This window comes from Carassius auratus, unplaced genomic scaffold (assembly GCF_003368295.1).
Source record: "Carassius auratus strain Wakin unplaced genomic scaffold, ASM336829v1 scaf_tig00216364, whole genome shotgun sequence".
Lineage (NCBI taxonomy): Eukaryota > Metazoa > Chordata > Actinopteri > Cypriniformes > Cyprinidae > Carassius > Carassius auratus.
In genome coordinates, this window is record NW_020528527.1 from 13800 (window position 1) to 19115 (window position 5316).

Genomic DNA, 5316 nt, shown 5'->3' on the forward strand with positions numbered 1-5316 from the left:
TATTTCCCTGTCAAATGTCGAGAGTGCATTACTGTAGCGTGAAAGTACATTAAGGTTTAGGGCTAGGGGCTACTCACCAATGATAATAGAAAAAGCAATAATAAAAGCACGCTCCACAACACGCTCTGATCTACTAAAGAAAAAAAAGCGGAGGAAAGACATGGCTAAAACAACTCTAGACCAAGTACAATTGGGGGTTAATTCAAAGTGATTCTATTCTGAAAGACGTTTTTCCAGAGCCGCCTATGACTGTGTTCAAGAAGGACCATACATAAGGGACAAACTTGTAAGAAGTTACCTTCCAGGTCCTAGACAAAAAACATGGCTAGAAAAAGGGTTGTGGGGAACCTATAGGTGTGGATCTTGCAGTCATTGTGAGGGTGTCATTCAAAGAAAGACTTTTTGTGATCTGAGAACGCAGAGAGAATTTAAGACTAATTGTTTATTAACTGTAACTCTGAATATGTGGTCTACTGCCTACAATGCCCATGTGGGTTTTTCTATGTGGGCAGAACTAAAAGAAAACTAAAAGAGCGGTTTTATGAACACAAATACGCAATTAGAGTCAATTACAAATATTACCCTATGGCCATTACCCTATGGCCAAACACTATAAAGAAATACACCATAATGACCCTTCATCTTTGAGAATTCAGGGCATTGAAATTATTAAAAAATCAATACGTGGAGGTGATATTTTAAAACAGTTATTGCAACGTGAAACCTTTTGGATATGGAGTTTCAAAGCAATGGACTATCCAGGATTAAATGAGGATAGATAGATAGATAGATAGATAGATAGATAGATAGATAGATAGATAGATAGATTATAGACCTTTTCTGTGATTTTGTAATATTGTTCTTTCCTGTAACTACTCTTTTCATATATTATATATCTATATGTGTATGCATACATGAAGGTGTAAGCATGAATATATGCATGCTACCTGTTGCTTGTGTTTTTTTGCTTACATTGTGACCAACAGCTTTATTGCTGAGAATCATGTGAGAGGTGTGCCCTAGTAATATATGCATGAATGTATGTGCATGCTATTTGTTGCTTCTTTGTTTATTGTTGTGACCAGCAGCTTCAGTGTTGAGAACCATGTGAGAGGCGTGCCCTAGCAATGTATGCATGAATATATATATGTCAGAGATTTATTTTTCTCTACACTGCCTGGTAAGTTATTAATGACATAATTTTGCTATTTGGCTGAACTAAACCTTTAATATACAAGGAGTGTCGCTAAGAGTAACACATCCCACACCTCGGTTCTAAGCTACAATTCTGTTTTATTATATTTAATATAAAAAAAAATTTTCTCTCGGTTTTTATGTTCATAATTGAGTGTCTTATAAATAGGGGCATTCTAGGAAAACCTGTTGTGACAATTCTTAAAGTATGGGCTGTTTTTGCCTTTTTATTCACTTTGTGAAAAGACAATAAAATCTAAATTATAAAAAAAAAAGAAGATCCACTAAAGAAAGCTTGCGATGAAGCCACTGCTCTCGTGGAATGAGCTTGAATTCCTAAGGGCGAAACGAACCCACATGCCTCATAGGCTAAGTATATAACCTCCTCCAGCCACTGGAACATGCATTGCTTTGTGACAGCACAACCTTATTTTACTCCAGAAACAAATGAACAGCTGTTCGGACTAACGCCATCGGGCTGTACGATCAACATAGATCTTAAGCGCCCTACAGGACAAAGGCTTAGATCTCCTAACCCCACCTCCGTTGGGAAGAAAGCCTCCAAGACCACCTGCTGGAACTGGAAGCGAAAAAGGATTTGAAGCGACCTTAGGGACATAGTCAGGCCTTGGTCACAGCAAACTTTCACAAATCCTGGTGCAAAATCCATGCGAAGGTGAAATAGACAGAGCTTATAAATCCACAACTCTCTTGAGGGAGGATAAAGCTAACAGTAGGACTGTCTTTAGAGTCAGGTTTTTTTTTATCAAGGGCTCCAACGGATGTCCTGATAATCCTCATAATACAAAAGATAGATCCCATGATAGAACTCGCGAAGGGAAGAAAGGCTGCAGCACGTCACAAACCCTGCTGCGTCCGAAATCGAAGACTTCTCTACTATATAGTGTGGAAAAAGCAGTATGCGACAAATTAGTAATTTGAATCTTTTGCGTTCAAAGAGTAGGCGAGAATTACAATAACTCTCGCGAGATTCAGTTGTACTATACTTAATTTGCGTTCTAATATGCCTACTCACCTACTATATAGTAGGGAAAAGAGTATGTGAAGAAAGAAGTACGTTAGAAACCTTAAACCATAAAACAGTAGGCGAGTAATCCCCGGATGTCCTACTGCTTCAGCGAAGATTCTGAAGGGTCCATCGAGGGATACTTTTCAATCCCAGAATGCCACGCGAAAGGGATAAATCGTAATCGAACGTGAAGGAGAGCAGCGTAGAGGGTGTTTACAAAGGTGAATATTATAAAACAAAACACGGTTCCCATGTGATAAAATCGTATTTGTTGAGCTACTGTAGAGTAAACTGCTGATTTGTTAAGGTGTAAAGACGCTAGCCAGTAACATCATAGTATATTTGTGATGAAAAACAACATCAAAACATGTTTTATTATGTAAAGCGAACAGCGGATCTCCAGTAAGCACATGTACGTCTCCAAAGTGGATTTGCATGAACCATTTACATCTTAAAGACGATTAATTGTCTGTTTAATATGAGACAGAGAAATGTTCTAAGAGAACTGCAAAAGAGCAAATCACATGAACAGACATTTGAGTGAGAGATGTGTGTGTTATTATGGAGAATCAACTGTCAGCACTGCTTTAGATGAATGTAAGTAATGTAAATAAATAAATCTACATTAAGTAAACATAAGTTATCTATTTCATTTGACCATTAGTGTTGTTGATAAATTGTGGAGCTCTTGTGTTGGATAAAGTGAGTGAACACATCAGCATCTATCTCAACATGTAAATGCAGTATATCACAGATAAATCACAGAGACGGACTCTTTTCTGGATGTTACAGGGACAGATGAGACACACGTGTATTTATCTGCTGAAGAGAGACTGATGAAGGAATGCTGGCCTCAAAGATTCTCAGTGAGTACACTACAGTCATCAAAACATATTTAAAATTTTAAGTTGTAGTTTATTAAAAAACAGTTATTACAGCACTTTTCTGATTCTTGTTTGCTGTACATTTGATGCAGATCTTTTGTGGTGGACAGGTGACAGCAGCATCTGTGGAAAAAACCTGAAAGAAAAATCCAAAGTAAGATCATTCTGTTACTTCTAATACACAAATGAAATGACACTGTGCTGTTAAAATGACTGCTTTTGTTTTGTGCATCTTTAGAGGATCTGAAATGTCTGCAGACAGCTGTGTGCACTGAGGATGGAGAAGATGGAGTGCCATGGGTGAAATGCTCCATCACTGCATCTCTTCTTGTTTTCTCACCAGGACCAGATGTTGCTGTGCTCTCTTCATCCTCAGTGACCCCAGAGCCAGCGAGAACATCTAGAGAAAGACCAAAAGACACTGAGGATGTGAGATTGGTCAAGTTCATTCTGCTGATTTCTGTTCATACAACATCAGTCAATAAAGCCTGAGTTTCAGAAGTTTCTAAAGTATCATCAAATAATGTCATGAAGAATCTGAAAGTCAGGCTCCATTTACTGATACTGTATGAACACAAACCAGCAGGAGAAACTTGACCAAAATTACCTTTTATGTTCAGGCAAAGGATTGAACAGAATGGAGGCAAGTCATTAATGACTGAATTTATATGTTTAGATGACCTGACCCTTTAAAACCCCAAATAGAAACTGTATTAAATGTATGCATGCATTAATATTATAGTAGAACATTGAAGAAAAGAAGCTTTAAGAAATAAGCAGCTTTATTAAGCATTTTTCTGCCCAAGACACAAAAAAAGCATTCACAAAATGCACATTTACATGTATTAATTTGTCAGACACTTTTATCTGAAGTGACTTACAGTGCTGTTATTACAGGATCTCAATCCCTCTGGAGTCATCTGGAGTAAAGACACACCGGTGGAGATTGATCCAGAAACCTTCTGCTGACCAGTCCAGTTCACTAAATCAGAAATAATGAAGCTTTATCAAATTAACATGCAACTGTAAAAATATAACATTTAATTCAGCAATAAATAGAATGATGACAACATGATAAAGTGTTTTACTCTAAGTGTTTTCCAGGTCGTGGTGCTCATGGAGAGCAGACACAGCAGCAGTCAGATCGTCCCGCACATGTTCTCCTGCTCTTGTTCAGGTTGTGTGGTCCAGGGTCTTCATCATGGTCTTCTCATCCTCTCTGTGCACTCAGACAGGACTCGATGTCCCTCTCTCATCATGATCAGATTCAGTCTGACTGCAGCAGTGAGGGATGTGATGGACGGATGTGGGTTCACCGTCTGGTGAACATTCAAAATACAGAACAATTTCTGAATAAAGTTTTGTTTCATGTTGTTGTTTGACTTGTATTTTTATTTATTGTGACGGTTACTTTTATTTATTACTTGACTTGTTTATTCATGTCTCCTGTTGTTGTCAGTAAATAAAATATAGCCTAATTGTTTCATTAACACATACATTAATTCATTAACTTGACTGAATATTTAGATGTATTAATCTTAGCTGCATTTGTCTAGTGTGAAGTTATGCATAGATATCGGGGGGAAAAAAACGAATTACAATTTGTTTTACAAAAAAAATAAATATAATTATTAGTCACCATTTATCATTATTATTGTTGATAAGTGGTTGGGTGGGGCTAGAAATGCCTTTCTGAGGTAATCTTAATTCGAAGTAGTAATACTTAAATTTTTCAAGTGTAAAATCAACATTCTTCTCCAAAGCCGAGATCTTCAAGCACCTGCATAAACGTCTTATTTGTTGGCAGATATTACAAATACTGCAAAAGCTGAGGAAAACCGTACGAGGTAGGGTTGTGGAGTTACTGATGCTATGAAGGGTTTAACCTGTTAACTGTCACTCACGTTTTTGAAGATAGACTTGAATGTGCATGATACAAACCTAAATTTTTATAAATTCATGACTGAAAACATTTTTGTAACATGATTTTGATGTGCCATTTACATGGTAATGCAATGTCTGATTTTAAAATAGGTTTTAAAGGATGAAATTTTGAGATTTTATGTTTTCAAGTGATATATAACTTCTGATGATTTCTAAAATGTGATAGAGAAAAAGGCAACGAGGAAGTCTTTTTTTAAAACAAAGGTGCACTCTTGTCATAAATTAATCTATTACTTTTCCTACATAATTTTTAACAAAAAATAT

The 5316-nt window shown here is 36.7% G+C and overlaps 1 long non-coding RNA gene across 1 annotated transcript; it reads left to right on the plus strand.

Moving 5' to 3' along the window:
• Positions 1–1487: 1487 nt before the first annotated feature.
• LOC113097666 (uncharacterized) lies at positions 1488–3976 on the plus strand. The gene is made up of 4 exons (XR_003288914.1): positions 1488–2445; positions 3017–3090; positions 3201–3262; positions 3347–3976. It is a non-coding gene; the product is annotated as an uncharacterized LOC113097666 (long non-coding RNA).
• Positions 3977–5316: the final 1340 nt, after the last annotated feature.